At 55.3% G+C, this 18246-nt stretch overlaps 1 long non-coding RNA gene across 1 annotated transcript; it reads right to left on the minus strand.

Moving 5' to 3' along the window:
- Positions 1 to 375: 375 nt before the first annotated feature.
- Positions 376 to 14318, minus strand: LOC132597821 (uncharacterized). Its single transcript, XR_009565182.1, has 3 exons — positions 14050 to 14318; positions 3538 to 5450; positions 376 to 2894 (listed from the first exon to the last, which is right to left on the minus strand). It is a non-coding gene; the product is annotated as an uncharacterized lncRNA (long non-coding RNA).
- Between the last annotated feature and the right edge of the window lie 3928 nt (positions 14319 to 18246).

Below are 18246 nucleotides of genomic sequence, written 5' to 3' on the forward strand. Positions count from 1 at the left end.
TATTTTCCCATTTAGGTTATTACAGAGTACTGAGTAGAGTTCCCTGTGCTATACAGTAGGTCCTTGTTGGTTATCTATTTTATATATAGTAATGTGCATATGTCAATCCCAAACTCCCAATCTATCCCTCTTCCCCACCTTCCCCACTCTGGTAGCCATAAGTTTGTTTTCTAAGTCTGTGAGTCTGTTTCTATTTTGTAAATAAGTTCACTTGTATCATTTTTTTAAGATTCTGCATATAAGCAGTATCATATGATATTTGTCTTTGACTTAACTTCAGTTAGTATGATCCTGTCTGGGTCCATCCATGGTGCTGCAAATGGCATTATTTCATTCCTTTTTATGGCTGAGTAACATTCCACTGCGTATATGTACCACAACTTCTTTATCCGTTCCTCTGTCGATGGACATTTCCCAGCACCTTTGGATGGCTTTCCAGTCTCCTAACTTCCCTAAGGCTCAGTGTACTCAGTTCCCAGGGCTGCTGCAACAAAGCACCACGAACTGGGCTGCTGAGAACAACAGACGTTTATTCTTTCAGCTCTGGAGGCCAGAAGCTCACGCTAAAGGTGCCAGCAGGGTTGGTTCCTTCTGAGGCTTAGAAGGAGACTCTGTGCCAGGCCCCTCTCCTGGCTTCTGGTGTGGCCAGCCATCCTTGGCTTCCCTGGCTTGTAGACGCGCCAATGCAATCTCTCCCTTCATCGTCACATGGCCTTCTCCCTGTGCGTCTGTGTCCACATTTCCCTCTTTTTAAAAGGACACCACGGACTTCCCTGGTGGTCCAGTGGGAAAGAATCCATCTTGCAATGCAGGGGACGCCGGTGCGATCCCTGGGCAGGGAACTAAGATCCCACGTGCAGCGGGGCAACTAAGCCCGCGCAACACAACTAGAGAGCCCACGTGCCACAACTACTGAGCTCATACACCTCAACGAGGGAGCCCACGTGCCGCCAACTACAGAGAGAAGTCTGGGCACTGCAAAGGAAGATCCTGTGTGCCACAGCTAAGACCCAACACAGCCAAAATAAATAAATAAATATTACAAGGACACCAATCATATTGGACTGAGTCCACCCCCTCCAGGATGACCTCGTCTGAATAATCTTATCTGCAATGACCCTATTTCTAAACAAGTTCACGTTCTTAGGTACTGGTGGTTAGGACTGCAGCATGTCCTTTGGAGACACAATTCAACTCCTAATATCGGCCTCATAGGGTTCTGGAGAGGATAAAACAATTAGTGGCCATGAAGTCCTCTGCCACGGGGCCTGGTCCGTGTTGAGTGCTAAATAAACACTACCTTTTAGCACAGACTGTCGTTTTATGAAGGTTTTATGAGCTTCTGCGCTGAGTGAATAGGGAGGGCAGGCGTGGAGAAATGGTCAGTGTCAGGCCGTGGAGACCAAGATTTCCTGCTTAAATTTGGACGGAGTTCTCGTCAGGTGTCCAGGGTTAAAAAAAAAACAAAAGCAAACTCTCGTTTCCAAGGCGGCCCAATAACTCCTTGAGGATGTGCCTGCCCTGGAAGCAGAGAGTCCTTAGCAGGGCTGGGCTGGGAAACCTCTGCCACTTTGTTGGGGGGTGGGACGCGGGGGGGGGTCACCTGGGATTCGTGCTGTTTGCTGGTTTCAGGGGTGGAAATGCTCCCACCGAGGCCAATTCAAACCTCAACACTGACGGCCACCTATAGGGGAAAAGCATCTGAAGAAGAATGGACACATGTATATGTATAACTGAGTCACTTTGCTGTACACCTGAAACGGACACGACGCTGTAGACCAGCTATCCTCCAATATAAATATATTAATTAATTAAATTAAAAGAAAGAAGACTGAAGACTGAACGAGGAGCTACAAAGACATGCACAGGAGAAGCGCCCGCTCTGGGCTACCACCCCCTCCCCCCGTGCCCCTGGTGTTTCTGGGGTCCTAACCTCCCGAGCAGAGGGGCACCACCGCGTTTGCCCTCAAGCCCCTCCCTCCCGGGCGAGTGCCCGCGGGCTGGGTGTTGGCATAAAGAACCACCCAGGTGATTCCGATCAGGCTGCCTTGGCCCCGCCTACTCCTCCTCAGCTGGAACCCGTGCTTGTGTTTAAGGAGCTTCTCTGGAGTCAGAGGCACCAGGCACGCAGGGCTGTCGGGACAGGGAAAGACAACAGCCACCGTCGAGGAAGAAAGGCCCGCGCCTCCGGAGGCGTGTCCACGGGCTAGAAAAAGCCCGGGTCCTGCTCAGTTGACAACTCCAGGCAGGTACGGTAGGTGCTGACATGCGGTTACAGCAGTAAAGTGAGAAGAGCTGAGAAGGGGCCGGGAAGGCGCCGCTGGGGCGGGACTCGGGGAACCACAGCGGATGGAGAGGAATAAAGAAACAGTTGTTCTCCATCCTCTCACCGCTGACTCCCGTTAAAAATATCTCCCAGGCACTCTCCATTGTTGAAATAGTTGATCTCACAAGAGACTGCGTTACTTAAGTAGAAACGACTTCTCCCAGCTTCCACGAGACCTCTGGGCAGCCCGAGATAACCCGCCTCACCGCACCGAGCTGACATCGTTTTCACTACAATCAAGGACACTGGCTGTTTGTGGGCCGCGCGGGTGCAGGACCCCGGGGCCCGGGGGGCTGGCAGAGGAGCTCTGAGTGCACACGGTGGTGCCGGCCCACTGGCCAGTCCTGACGGAGGCCTCACCTGGCCCTGTGCCCTTGTCTCCAGGAGACAGAAGCAGCTGGTCCCAAAGTCACTGTTTTCAAACCCTTGGGGTCCTGGGAAACCAATCTCGAGGACCCAGCACAGCGCTGCACGTGGAGCCGGAAGCTGCGTTCTGGTTTCAGCGCTTCATTTGCACAACACGATCTTGGCCAAACTGCTAAATCTGTCCAAGCCTCAGTAGCCACATCTGTAAAATAGGTCCAGTCAGTCGACCAGCCGATCCCACAGGGCTGCTGTGATGAGACCAGGCAATGTCCTGTGAAAACAACTGAACCCAATAGGAAGGACCGTCTTGGCCCAAGGCCCCACCCAGCCTCCTGAGCCCCGCAGCTCTGCCCGGCACTGCCATCGCTCTCCTTCCTCCTCCCCAGGTCTGCCTCTGGACCTGGCCTGCAGCCTCCCGCACCCCTCATGCCACCCCTTCCCACTCTTCTCTGGATTCCTTCAGCTGCCACAGTCCACCAGGCTGGCTTCCACCGGCATCCACGCAGACATTCTTGGCAGAATTATCGTCCCCAAACAAAATGCGGACGATATCATTTCCCTAATTGGAAACCTCTCTGGTGTCCCCTTGCTCACAGAGAAGATGCCAGCCCACGGCCACCCATCTCCCACCAAGCCCTGCCCATCCTCTGACCTCCCAGCAGCCTCGCGAACCTGTAATTGCTCTTCCTCCCGACCAAGTGCCCCTCCTTCCGTATCCACTTCTCTAAGCTCCAGCTCATCCCTAAAGATTCGGCTGGAAGGGCAGCAGCTCCTCACGCAGGCTTCCCACCCGCCCCCCTCGGGCACCACATACTCTGCCGGTGCTCGTCACACAGCCTTGTCACCTGTTTGTCTTTACATCCTTGTGATCTGTGAGCTCCTCCAGGGAGGAGTTGCTCTGCGCATGGCCGCCAGCACTTAGCAGGTGCTCAGCACCCTGAGTGAGAGCCCGAAGCGGAGACTTGATACGAGAACGATCAGATGGGGCGACAGGTAAAGTTAACACCTGCTGAGTGTGTCTGCCATTTTGTGAACTTGAGTGAGATCCAATATCTGGTCTAATCGTTACAGAGACCCGTTATGTTTAACCTTATTGCACAGATAAGGAAATGGAAGCTTGGAAGGATTAAACAGGTTGCTTATGTCACAGCTAGTAAGTGGCAGGATTCAGACTCAGTTTGTCTGACTCCAGACCCCATGCATATTCATGTCTCCTAGGCTGGGTCACCTTGCCCTTGGCTCTCTTAGGAACTGCTGGTTCCGTTTATGGAGCAGATTCCCGGGCTCAAAGAAAGCTGAAGAATGAGTATACAAGAACCCCCCATCACAGCCAACACCCCTGTCCACACTGGAAAGACTGACGTCTTCTTAAACGGTAGGACTAGGGGTTGGGACGGAGTGACGTGCCGGAAGGGCTGGGTAAGGGGTCTCTTCCTCCCCTGGTTCTGCAATTGGTAATGTTGCTAAGTGCCTCACGGAAGACCTCATCTGGGGAGGGACTGCGTGATGATAACACCTGCTGGCCTTGTGGCAGCTGGACAGCCTGCAGCCGTGGATGAAGCCCAGGAAGCCGTCGGTACCCGACCCCAGTGCTCGTCTCCGTATATTAAAAGCATAACCGGGTAAAGATGGATATTAAAAGCACAGTCGAGCGGGACTCCCTTCCAGGAGAGTTCTCAGCTATCGTGCTGGCCCCGGGGCAGCAGGGACCCCGAGCGGCTGGCCCCGGGGCAGCAGGGACCCCGAGCGGCTGCCCCCGGCCCTCTGCCTGGTCCAACCGTCACGAAACACCCCCTTGCTGCCGGCTCCGGGGCAGGCCATTGTGAACCGTTCTTAAGCAGGGATCATTTTTCTCGTCAAGCTAAAATCAAATAGTGTAAATTCGGAACAGCAGTCAGAGGAACAAAGGGTTCAGAGGGGCGGCTGCGCAGTGTGTGCAGAGAAAGGAGAGCCCGGGTGAGCGGCCGTGCCCTCGGTGGGGCTGCAGGACCGTCCTCTCTGTCCACGGCTGGCTTTCGGGGGCGGGGCGAGCAGCGAACCCTCACACCCCCGATTGACTAGAGCAAAACACTCTCGGTAGAAGAGAGCATTTGCCGGGGCAACGCCTGCCCCTGGAACCCACCGAGCCTCCCCAGACCTGCCATCCCAGCCCGGCCGCTGTGCCCGGAAGACAACTGGGAAAGAGCCACAGCGTGGGGGCCACGCCGGGTGGGCGTCCAGCCTGCGGGCAGACGGCGGAGCGGCTGACGCAGAGCCCGGCCGGTCTGCGTGCCGTGAGTCTCAGTGGCCAGAGTTAGCATCTTGGCCGCCAGCCGGGCTCCATCACCAGGGCAGGGAGAGCCAGGCGGCCGCCCTCTTGAACTGCCAGGACTTCCGTGGCTGAAAGAACCACCGCGGATGCCTTCGGGGCCGCAATCTCAGGTCACCCCGAGAGCATCCGAAGACGAAACGAGGCCTTTCCAAAAGCCTGGAAAACATATTTCAAACCCAGTCTGTAGAAAATCGTGTTTCCCCCGTTGTCCCAGATACACTGCAGACTGGCTGTCCTCTGCTGTCACTGGTGGACGTAGCGGGGGGGCCCTGATCGCTCTGAGGGCGACTCCTGACTTTCTGAGTGAAGCAATGAACTCGATATCGAAGGAAAATGTGCTCTTGTGCTGCTATGGCGATGGGCACAGAATGGAGATTCTGCGGAAAGCACCACTCATTTAAAATCGGATTTTAATTTTCTTCCAGCTTTCAAAGTCCAGCCCAATTCCTGAAGCAAAAACAAAAAACAAACGGAAAAACCCAGCACTGTATTTTTCATTCTTTCTACAGAAAACAAATGCATTTATCTTATACCCTTTCTTCTAAGTAGAGGTGGATGGTTCTTTTTTTTTTTTAACATTTGTTTATTTTTTGAATATTTTTGTATTTTTACACTTCTTTCCAACATATAGGATGAAAATTCCAAAAACCTTGCAGAATTCCACAGGGCCCTGATTGCCTATTTCCACAGCCTGCAATGCACCAGCATTCTGCTCTGACCTCCTTTTCACCCTTGAGAATCCTGGCATCCCGCCCCCTTCCTCTCTCTGGAGGACCCCTGCCCTCTGTCACGGTGTCCTCATCTTAATCACCCAGACCCACACCAAGGACTTCACGGAGAAAGCATCCCTTCCCCAGGGATGGGTTCCCAGTGCTGCCAATTTAGCCACTGTCCAGGGAAGCGTTTGGGGATGGGGCCCCGTGGCTTTCCAGACTCCAACATGCTCACAAATGTTTTGGTCCTATAGCCATTTGCCACCAGGCCTAACACGAGGATGGAGGTGCAGACTGACATTTGGGTTTCTGGAGGACTTGCAAATTCCCCGCCACCACCCCTCAGTCCGTAAGCACCTGACCCCAGTCAAGCTGCTTTCTTGGGCCTCACTGGCTAGTTTTCTCTGCAATACTGGCTGCAGCTTTAGAACCTGTGGCGGTGAAGGAGGATGCATTATTAATCCCGCGTCTCAGGCCACGCATGCTGAAAGTCACTCTCCAGCACATTAAAATCACCGGCAGGCGTGGGCCCTTGTGGATGAGCTCTGGATGGGAATGTGACCGCTCAGCCCGGCCGACACGATCCTCTCACACAGGGGGTGTCACAGACGTTTGTTAATAAACTTGGAAAAATCTATGCTTTATGCTTTTCATTCTGCCATGTTTTCCGAGAGACACTGTACTGTGAGTTCTTATAGTGAATGATTTTCCCACTCAGACATACGCAATTTGTGAAGAGACTCTCTGCTCTCGAGAAATAACGTCGAATCCGTTTTGAGTTGAAAGTCAGTGCCGTGGCGGGAACCCCCGCACCCACTGCCTCGGTGCTCGGTCACAGTGTGGACCCCTGACCCAGGTGAGGCTGACTGGTATCTGTCCGTCCATCCTCCTGTCCATATCACACAGCCAGTTAACACGGAACGAGCGTCGCGTGCTCCACAACCAGATTCCTAAGCGTTAGCCAGGGTGTTTCTACAGAGGTTTCCCTTCTCATTTCACAGTAGAAACACGCCGGAAGGAACTGCACGGGGAGAAATGAGAGCCTGGGTCTTCCTTGCTTGGCTCAGAGAGCACGCTGCCGTGGTGAGGGGTGACGACTTCAGTGTGACAGTCCCAGGACACGTGCGTTCCCTTCCTTCTCCCTTCACGGCCCCTCTACCTCATGCCCCAGCGCTGAGAAAGGAAGAAGTTAAGCACATCCCGGAGTTTCCCCAGCACTGGTGGTGGGACCGTGTGGAAAGGACCCCCCCAGCCTGCCCGTCAGCCGGCACTGCGGTGACAGAGGTAGTGAGGGTGACAACCATGCCAATGGAAAGGGGGTGGGAACACAGTGGACAGGGCCCCTCTCCAGGGCCGGGCTCCTGGATTGTCATCTTTGACTAAGTCATCGAAGGGTTGTTTCGGTAGAACGGTCACTCTCACAGCCCGTAAGGAGGGGACCCCAGGACTTTCCTCTGTTTACATAAGGGGGACCAAGGCGTGGAAGGCTTGCGCATCGCGGGCTCTGGGGTCAGGCGGGGTGCTGAGCACTGCCACTCACTCTGTCCCCGCATTCCCCGCCCTGCTCCGCCTGCCCTCAGCCCCGGGACGGACTATCTGGACACACCCAATGGGCTCCCTTGCCTTTGGCTCCAGGTGGGTTTGGGCAGTAGGAGGACCAACTGGAAATCAGAGGCGGGAGGAGAGCAAGGTGGACACTTCCCTGCTTCTTGCCTGTAGGGTCACTGTGGGCCCTGCCTCTTCCGCCACCCTCTCCCTCTAGGTTCAAGCAACTGCCCCCGCCTCCAGCCCCTCGGGCCACAGGGCGGTGACCTGCCATGACCAGCCCGGAAGTCTACACTTTCAGCTGGGTTCCCTGCACCGAACCCACATCTCAACACCCTTCTTCCATGTTTCCCCCTTAGGAACGAGGCTGGTACTTCTGCCACGTGATCATTAGCTTGCAGTCGTTCATAGGCAACTCATCAGCTTTGGGGGGAAGCCCACGGGCCCTCTCCACACGGTCCTCACCAGTCACCAGTCCACACTGGCCTCAGCCAGGATGGACCTCCTCCGGGTGCACCCACAGGCTCCCCTCAGCCTCCCCGAGGCTGCTTCTTTGCCAGCACTGCCTGTCTCAGCCTGGATCACCCTAGGTAGCCCCTGTAATGACCCGGGGCTTGGCTCTCACATCCCTTCCGGCCGGAATCCTTCATGATCTCACACCAGGCAGAAGTGTCAAGTTCACATTCCTGGAAGGCAACCCCCTTCCTTCTCCCTCAGTACATACAGCTTAAGGCTACCCTGCTGGGGGGGACAACTTGTGCTGGCTGGCTGGCTTCTGGAGACCCTCCTATGTGGGGGCTGGTCCCCTCTACTCAGGAGAAGGGTGGTACCACGAACCTCCTGCGCTGGGGGCCGAACCTGGACTGAAGGTTGACACGGCATAAACGTGGAGGGTTGGCAGGCTTTGGCATTGAGGAACCGGATTTAAATTCCGGCTCCGTGCCTTCGTGGCTGGGGACCTGGACCAGCGATCTGGCCTGGCCATCCTGCAAGCCTCCGGAAGGGCCCTGCCTCTCCACAGCTTTCTCCACCTCCTGGAACCCGCCTCCCCCCTCCCCCCAGCACAGTTCAAAGCTCTGCACCAGACCTTATCCTTCCCTCATTGTTTCCTGCAGGTTGGCTTTGTTTCCCTACCAGACTATCAAATTTGTGGGCTGGACGCATTAACACAAACACAAAGGGTTGGTGAAATCAGCAGGAGTGAAAAAGATGCTGATAGGAATAGTTCCAGGTATCACTGGGCCACTAAGAACCTCAGTTTCTTCTTTTAGAAACTCTGGGGTTGGAGGAGTGTCTGACTTTTTATTCCCAGGGCAACAAAGGAGGCACCCCCTGGAGCTGGGCCTTATGCTTCCCTTTGATGTGAATTTCTCCCTCACCAGGGCTAGTGGTCCTTTTTTTGTCTAGTTCTGACTTACAGTTCAGATAGGCTCCACCTAGCACTCCTTCATCCAATGGCCACATGGCCCCAGGAACCACAGACCAGAGGCTTCTCCATGACCACAACTGTGTCCTCAATAAGAATGCATTGCTTTTTAGCCACAGAAGGACTGAAGGAAAGAGAGCAGATGAATCACCGTTTAAGTGACCACATTTATCACAACCCCATGGAACTCACACTCTGATGGAGGTATATCCACAGCCCCATCTTCATATTAAAAATGCCAAATATTTTGACCTAAAAGGTACCTTAAAGTATATGCTAATTTAAAACACCCTTTGACAAACCAGAAAACTGAAAAGGCTTTGACAGCCTGAAACGCAGGTGGTCCGACTCCCAGTCCACACTGGGACGAAAGGCTGAGTGTTTTCGTCTAAGCGACCAGAACCTTCTGCCCCAGCTCGTTCACTCTTTCGCGAGGATGCCTCCAAGACGGCTCCCTTCAGCGGTGGCACACGGCTGCCTTTGGACACTGCTTCACGCTCTTCAAAGTTCCTTCCATTTTCCCACTGAACCGTCTCAACAACCCCACGGAGCTGGCTTTTGCAGCCTCGTTCTTCGGATGACAGAACAGCCTGCCTGAGAGACTGCGTGCGGAGATGAAGCGCCCCAAGCCTTCCCTACCTGGATGTGGGCAGAGTCGCCCAGTCCCGGCTCCTCCCGGCACGGCACCTGAGTTCTGCAGGACGCCCTGCGCTGGCGGTGCAGATTCGCCTTGACCCACGCACTCCGTGCAGAGGGTCCCCCAAACCTCCAGTGCCCAGTCTCAGGGAGCGGAGGATGAGGCAGGGGTGGCCGTAGAGAGTCAAGCTGAGTGGTCCACCCAAGCATCAAAGCTTTGGCGGTGCCTCACGGCAGCCCCTCATCCCTGATAGCAGAGCCAACAGTCCAGTAGATGTTGACCTAATGCTGCCTGACCCACTGCCACACCTGCTTCCGGCTCTAGAAAGTGGGGAATAATGAAAATGTCACCCTCACACGCTTGTCGTGAGGATCAGGTGAGCTGATACACGGAGTGCGTGTAAAACAGTGTCTGGTCCCAGCACCTGCTGCCTGAGTGTTACGATGGCATCACCTCATTGCTTCGGATAAGCAGTCACTCGGCATTACACTGTGCACGTACAAAGCCTCATTCTCCTACCATTAAACCAGAGCTCAAGGTCGGGGAAAGGGTGAGCACCTGCTTCCTCCCCAGGCTGGAAGCAGCAGCAGACGCTGGGAGGTGAGGGTGCCCCATCTTCCACGGCCTGAGGCATCAGCCTGTGGTCTGGGGCTGAGGTTAACTCCAGCCACTGAGCTCGTGGGTCATTGCCAGGGCTGCAGAAGTGCTGCCTGCAGCGAGGTCACAGGTCTGGTCTACCTGCTTCTCAACCACGCCACCCCCCTGCCCAGGCAGGATAGGAACTCCAGCGCAGGGAGGCTGGAATCCTGAATTTTCTGTTTTGCGGTGTCACTTGTCCACGTTTGAATCCACATCTCCTCCTTCCATACTGCAACAAGACTTTCCTTTTCCCTGTATACGGAGCTTAGATTGGAAAAAAAGATGTTTGAATTGACGCTACCGTTAAGTCATGTCTTCCTGGGACACAACTTCCGGGCAAAGGGGCTTAAATCAGTAGAGTGCCCCCTCTATCCCAGTCCAGGGAGAGGTGGCAGAGGTGCATGCACTTGCATTAATTAGGCATCTACTGCATGCATGCCTATGACAGGCCCTATCAACCTGCGGATACAGGAACAAGGTACAGCAACAGGACAGACCAAGAAACACAATGTCATGGCACCGTGGGGTACGTGCCGTGACGGGCCTCGGTCCTGGGCGCCTTGGGAAGCCAGTGGAGGGATGCTTTCCAGCCTGGGTGAGGAAGAGGTTGGGAACGGAGCCAGGAGGAGGCATTCCTGGGGAGGAGGCTAGCTTCGGTTTACAATGCAGATTCTGAGAGTCGTTGAGCTGAAAGAAACCTTTGTGCTCAGGACTTTTTGACAGTTAAAAAAAAAACTAACAGGGATTCCAGAAGAAGTGAGAGGAACGACTCACAGATGGCTGTCTCCCTCCTGGTCCCCAGGAGCCTGGCCCAAACAGGGAGGCTCCCATTCCCAGGGCTTTGAGGGAAGCTGGTCACCCAGGTCTCCCTGCCAGGACCTAGCTAGCAGGGGCAGGTTTAGGTGGCAGAGACCCCAAAGGTAAGCCAGAGGGTCTCCACCTTGATGCTGGTTAGAATCACCCAGGGAGCTTTAACTCACCCCCCATGTGCAGACAGGTGCTATTGGAATCCAGAGGCTCTAAGCTTGGTGCACAGAACCCTGTATCCCGTGTCTTGTTTGTTCGTTCACTTCTAATAATTTTGATTGAAGTATAGCTGAATCACAATGTTGTGTTAATTTCTGCTGTACAGCAGTGGTTTGGTTTTATACACACACACACACACACACACACACACACATATATACACACATTCTTTTCTTGTATATTCTTTTCCATTATGGTTCATCACAGGATACTGAATATAGTTCTCTGCGCTCTACAGTAGGACTTTGGTGTTTATCTCCTGTGTCTTGTTGGATGTGCAGCCTGCTGGGTGCTAGGGATAGAGGACGGTTTTTCCCATTTCATAGAGGAAGCAGATCCGGGAGGGCCAGGTGGCTTGTCAGATGTCACAGATGTGGCAAGAGAGGCACAGAGTCGAGTTTGCAAGCCCAGTGCCTGCTTCTCCACTGGCCGGAGGTCCTGGCCTTGCACTGACCCACTCACAGCCAGGCACCCAGTGGAACTGCTGTGAAGGGCACATTTTTCAAGTTCCCTGGAACCACTCACTTGTGAGAGGGCCGCAGAGCCCTGAGGCTCCTCAGGGTGAGCTGTTTTGTCACGAACCCTTATTGGGAACGGCAAGACTGAGCTGTCACGCTTAGTCCTGGTTCCACCCGGACTCTAGGTCATGCGGGACAAGAGGCTGGGGCGAGGTCCGCAGGGGCCAAGGCCCTGAGAGCATCCGGGATCTGCCAGGGAGGAAAGGAAGCCAAGGAAGAGCCCCATCTAGCTGCCGAGCCCTTGCTCCTCAGGAGCAGGGAGGGGCACGCCCGGACCCCTGACTCTGCGTTGCTCTTCTGCTACTGCTGTCCCCCGGCAACCTCTGGGACCCACGGTCATCTCTCAGGGCCACCCAAGGCCTTCATCAGGCCTGAGAGGAGCAGAGGCACAGACGCACACGGAGGGAAAATGATTCGTGGAGACTCACAGGGAGAAGACATTTGTGTGACGATGGAGGTAGGTCTTGGGATGCTGCATCCGCAAGCCAAGGAATGCTGGCGGCTGACAGCCACCATCAGGGGCCGGAACAGGCAAGGAAGGGGATGCCCATACCCTGACCTCAGACTTCCAGCCTCCAGGACTGGGAGAGAAAAGATTTCTGTGGTCTTAAGGCCCCCAATCTGTGGTGTTTTATTACGGCAGCCCCAGGAAACTGACAGAGACGGGTAAAATGACAACTGCATGTCAAGCCGTGCCAGGAGGGGGGCTCAGGAGGCTGGGGAAGACTGTCTACCACCTCCAGCCACCCCAGAGCTTGTGAGGGGGCTGCACAGGAATATGGACTAAGGTAGAGGGACCCTTAGAGGGGAGCTGGTCTATACCCCATTCGACACACAGGGCACAGCCCAGAGACGGCATCAGGGTAGAAGGGGGCTGAGGCCAGAGCCCACACCCGGGGGTTCTTTCCTGGGAGCCCTCAGAAGATGTGCCTTGGCCTCTTGGCCTCTGCAGCTCCGATTGGTGTCTGGGACACAGAAGAGGCTCAGAATAATCTGGTGGCTGTCTGCTGTCCCTAGGTTGGCCAGCACCCACACGACACCCTCTTCCCACGCCTAGCCTGGGAACACTGAAGCCTGAGCGATTTGACAACAGTGCCAGGGTGCAATCCACTTCTCAGCCAGACGGAGGGAGGACCTTGGCCTCTGGAGGTGAGGCAGGAGCAGCTCAGGACAAAGTATGTTTCTATTATCACGCAGACTTACAACTCATCTGCCCAGCCCGACCCTGCCCGGAGCACCACACGGAGGGACAGACGGCGCCGGGAGCCCTTCCAGCCTCCTCTGCAGCCCGCCTCTGGCTCTCCCTGATTTGTTTCACTTGGAGGAATTGTTTTGTTTTAATTTACCTTCATTTGGCCATTTCTTACATAAGCCCCCTGGCCCAGGTCATTTGCTAGGTTGTCCGTCCCCCACGTTCTAAGGTCCCTGGGAACATTCCGGACGCCACTGGACAAGGGGGATTTAAACACAATGTTTGCACCAAGAAAGAGTGGGTTGACTTTGCGCGGAAAATAAAATGTTCCCGCCAGAAGCAACTTGAGAAGTGGCCACCCACTCAGGGTTTTTTACAGATGAGGCCACTGAGGCCTAAAGAGCTGAGAGGACTTGCTCAAGGTCACACTCAAGGTCACAAGGTCGTTAGTGACAGCCGGGGGCACCGTGAGCGGGTCCCTCCCTCGCCCTCTTCTTCCCCTTTCTTTCTCCAGCTACTTCACAGCCCACTCCCGCCTCCCCCCACCCCCCAATCAAGTTCCCTGGCCCATCCTCCCACCCATCCCCCTCTCTAGCCCATCCTCCCACCCATCCCTCCTCTCTAGCCCGGGCCTCTCCAGGGAATGAAAAGACGCATCCCTCCCAAGAGCGCCGGACACTCCCAGCGCCGCGCCTCCGACCGCGGCCTCCAGGGCGCCCACCGCTCCTTCCCAGACTCGGCGCTACAGACCCCGCTTTTGTACGCGAACCTGAACCGGCCAACTTTCTGCGGCAGGTGGGGCCGGGTCTTTTTAGCTCACCCCTCTTCCTCCCTCCATCCCGCCCCCGCCCATCACGGAGACTCAATTCCAAGGGGAGGAGGGAGGAAGAAGGCCAGTCCCCGACTCCTTGCTGAGGACGACACTGTCCTCCGAAGCCGACCCTGAGCCTCCGGCCCGCCGCCCGCAGGGCCCTCCGCCTGCGGTTCCGCCCTCCGCCTGCGGTTCCCGCCGGCTCAGCAGCGCTCGAGCCTGGAGGCGCGTGGCCGGGGCGCTGGCGTGGTGGGCCGCGGGCTCCCGGGGCGCGCCCCTTCCCCCGACCCCAGTCCCGGTCCGGTCCCGTACACTCCCCTCGGACCGCCTTCACCATTTGACCACGAAGCGGGACCACAGCAACTCCCAGCAGCCGAGAGCTCGGACCCCTCTGGTCCGGTGGGCGGTCCCTGGGCGCGCTCTGGGCTGGAGGAGGGTGTCGGCGCCCAGCCCCGCGCCGGCCCCGGACCCGCAGAAGACCCGCCAGCAGCGGCGGCCACGGGCAAGGGCTGCCGGGGAGAAGTGCCCCAGACACTCACCGCAGGTGCCAGGGCGCGCCGGAGTTCAGATGGGTCTTTCTGGAACCAGAACGGCTTTTTTCCTCTGAGAGCCGGTGTCAGGAGTCAGCCCGCCGCCGGGCTCGCCCCGCCCGGCCCTTGCACACACGCCAACACACAGGCACACACTTGCACACGCGCCCTGCGCATCGCACAGGCTCCCGGAGGCCCGGCCCGGGACCGCAGGGACTAGCCCTGGGGGGCGCGGAGGGGGGGTCTGCAGGTCTCCCCGGTCGCTCCGGGGAGTGAACCATTTCCAATCTCGCGTAGGGACGAAGGTGCGGGCCGAGGTTGAAGACCCTGGAGCCCAAGAGGGCAGCCCGGAGGCCACCCCGGAGCCGCGGCGGCGGGGGGGGGCGGCGTCAGGAAAAGTCGGTGCCCTCGGAGACGAGGGGTGGTGGGACTGACCGAGGCTGGCCTTTGCCCGCGGGGCGCAGGGCGGGGATGGGGCCGGGTGGGGGGGCTGGGACCCGTGCACTCCCCCTCCCCCGCCAGCCTTGCCCGTGGCAGCGCAGTACTGTACGCTCGGCTTCGCCCAGATCCCCTCGGAGGAGGCGGAAGATGGAAGTTGGCTTTTGTCTGACCCGGTCAGACAGCCGTTTTGTGGGATAAAGGCTTAACGCTCGGTGAACACGCAGAAAAAGCTCAGCGCTGGCCCTCTGACAGTCCCATTGTCTGGGGCCTGAGCCCAGCGGTTTGGTCTGAAAGCGCCAAGTTCATGACATTTCAAAGAGAAATGATACTGGAGGTGGGGTGGGAAGGGGAGGGAAGGGTGGGCCGGAGAAACAAAACCCTAGGAGATAGCAAAATTTGGCTCCTTGACCGCGGGACTCCTCGGCAGCCCTCTTCACACCCGTTCAGACCAAGTCCCTTTCTCAGGACACCTCTGGGTGGGGAGCCACGCAGATAGAGTCAGGATCACCAGGGGCTGCCGTTTGCAAGGTGAAGGTGTGAAAAGATGCCCAGATGAGCACTGTGGAAGCTTCTAGGACTATAAGCAAAGCCCCACAGCCAGCAGCGCAAGCTCCCATTGTCTGCACTGCCCCGCAGGACGAGACTTTGCCAAAAGGACTTTAGGTGACAAAACGGGTTTATTTTAAAGAGCTAGAGTGTTATTGTTTTCTTTCATTTTTATTACTATTATTACCATATCCTTTTTAAAAAAAACATTATTTTCTGAGCCAGGGAGCAAAGAAGCTTCCATTTTTAGTGTTTAATTTGTTTAATGTGCCTCTCTGCAAAAGCAAATAATTCGGGAGAGAAAGCGGAGCAGTCAGGAAATTGAATGTGTTTTGTCTCCAGCCAAGTTTCCCTTGAGTGATTTCGTTTGCTTTCTGTCTCGCCGAGCAGGCTCTGCTCTCGGACCTCCAGCAGGCTTTGCCAGGCCGGCAGGCGAGGGCCTCTGCACCCCTCAGCCCTTTGGCCAGGTAAGCCGTCCTCTGGAAGAACAAAACAGGCCTTGCAGAATCATGCAAACGCGAGGAGAAAATAGGATTAGGCAGAAGTACCAGCAAGGTAAGTCGGATTAACAGCAAGGTTCAATACATGTTGGCATTCTTGTGCAATTTTTAATTCCTCAAAGGTATATGTTTCCCTTCCCTGGTTTTATTTAAAGAGGCTGTTTGTTTGTGCCCAGGAGTGGTAAGGCTCTGTGCGGAATTGGAAACGTATAACCTTGCAAAATGACATTTCGCCCTGTAAGAGCGTGATACGCACGGGCAGATACCGGCAGAGCGCAGACGCGCGTTCTTTGTTAACGCCTCTTGCCCCCTGGCGTCGCTTTGATGGAAGGACACTCCCACGCACTGCTGCGGAGTATCTGCCAACCGGCTCCTTCCCCACAGGCAACCAGGGAGATGCCTGCTAGCCGAGTCACTTTTTAAATACCCAAAGTCGGTGTTTAAACACTTACGAACAGGGACTGGAGATCACTAAACCTTGGGAGCAAAGAGTTTGATGGCAAAAACTTTTTTATACTGTTGAGAAAAATATATATCTGTATTGCATTTTGCCACATGCAAATTTAGTCTTCATTGGTTAATCAGGCTCCTCTGTGTGTCATAAATTAATACAGTTTCTTTGGGGCAAGGCAAGGGAGCGTTTGTAATAGTTTCAGTTTATAAATCGTTTAGCAATAAACTTTGGGGGCAGAGGGCTGCAGTTCCCTGGGTAGCCAAGGCTGGTTCATGGACTGTTGGGGAGTCATCGCATCTGACTGTTTGTGGCATTTCTGAAGGTCCTTTCCAGGATGAACTGCAGGCAGAAAGCCAGAGTGGAAAGAATCAACCCAAAAGGCTTTTGAGGTTCTGACTGAGAGGGAAACACGTGTTTGCAAAAGCTTAAGGCCGAAGGAAAAGACAGTTCTTCTTGATCAGAGCTTTCCCCTTTGGGGGAGGTCTCGGAGAGAGGGCAGCCATGGGGTTTCTGCTTCCATTTCAGACTCTGCATGTTGTAGGTGATATAGGGCATGGATTTGGAATGTGAATCTCCACAGATAGAGGTGGAGTCCCCAGGGAGACTGGGCAGGGTGAGAACTCTGGGAACGCTGTGGCGGATGTCTCTTCCAGCACTCCTGTCAGCTCTGTGGAACTGGACAGAGAAGTTTTCTCCATCTGCGCCCTGGCTCTGCTTGCCCCGCTACCTGTGAGCTTCCCACAGAGAAGCTGAAGAATTCCTGATGGTGCCTTTCTCTAGTGTTCTCTGGGTGATGCGTTTAGTAAACTCAAGAAGTCTGTAATTCCATTTTGATTACTCTAGCGAAAGGAGAGTCCAGGTTTTGTTTGTTTTTAAAAATGTCTTTCTCTTTTCCGGATTTAATGCAGATACGTGTGTTTATATAAGAGGAATGGACTTTTGCAAGGCCAGATCTCACCAGTTCCTTGTTTTAATGGCTTGGTCTGCGGATTCATGCACGAATGCCTCTTTTGCAACTAATCAATAACCTAGCTCATTGCGGAGGCCGCAGAGCTCCAGGGCCTGTAGTTTTCTCTTTGGTGGGTTAAGCGCATGACCTTTTGGGTCTCAACTCTGTTCTGGTTACCCAGTACATACACTTTCAAAGTTACTTATTTCCATTTGATGCCTGACAGTTCTAATGGCGTGGAGAGTCTGACCCTTCTTGCCCCCCCCTCCTCTCATTATCTTTAGGGTCTGAAATCTTTCAGGAGCTTTCCTTTGCTTGAGCCCATAGCTATAACTGAGGTTCCCATTTTCCCAGATGTCAGCACCAGTACCTGAGTCCAGATGTTCTGTGGCAGGAGAAAGTGTGGTTCAGCGCACCCAGCTGCTCCCCTCCTGCACCCGTCCTTCTCCTCTGCCTCCTTTTGCGGGAACCTTGAGCTTAATGTGACATGGAGGGGTTCCCAGACTGGGGCACGTTGAACAAATGTCCCCCGTAGACAAGAACGATGGACGAGCTGGCCGTGGGGAAGAAGGGTTCTAAAGCAGCTGTTAGTTGACCCAATATGTAGAAAACATCAAAAGGTACACTCGTTCGCACACCTTTCTTTGTGCCTGGGTTGTGTACCCCTCTGCTGGTTTCCCTGGGCTTGTTCGTAAGTAGCAGATGTATTTATCAGAGGAATGCTGTCCTTATTCCTACTGATAGCATTGTTCGCTTACCTAGAAATTAAAGTAAAGGGGAAGCATCCTCCCAGGTGAAAGGGGGTAGCCGGAGCTCCCTGGACGGAAACGAAGCTGGCAGCAGCTCTCCGTGAGCGGTGGTCCCTGTAGTAGAGCCAGAGCTCGGTGGAGAAGCCCAGACCCCGGCCTTTTCCTTGAGGCCATTTAGTCTGCACTCCCTGCCTCCCGTCACCAACCCCCAGATACCGCCAGTAATAACCACCAGCAGCTCAGAGGCGGGCAGGCCCTCGGCCACTGTGTGTGTGCCTTTGTTGGCCTTGGGACTGGCAGCCTCCAGCTTGCGCCGTGGTGGTCTGCACCCGTGGGCCCAAGCTCCAACGATCTGGGGCCTGGGCTGCCGGCTGCACCGCGGTGGGGAAACGCCGGCTGCTTCTGGGCACTGGGGGCTTGTTGATTGCTGAGGGGCTGGGGGTTCTCGGTGGCGAGGCCCCTCCAGGTCCCAGGCCGTGGATCAGGCCTGAGCCTGAGCTCCTAGGGGTTTTGTTTTTGTTGGGAGAGGGGGTTTGGAGACAGGAAGTACTTGCAGAGCGTAGGGGA

This window comes from Globicephala melas, chromosome 9 (genome assembly GCF_963455315.2).
Source record: "Globicephala melas chromosome 9, mGloMel1.2, whole genome shotgun sequence".
Classification (NCBI taxonomy): domain Eukaryota; kingdom Metazoa; phylum Chordata; class Mammalia; order Artiodactyla; family Delphinidae; genus Globicephala; species Globicephala melas.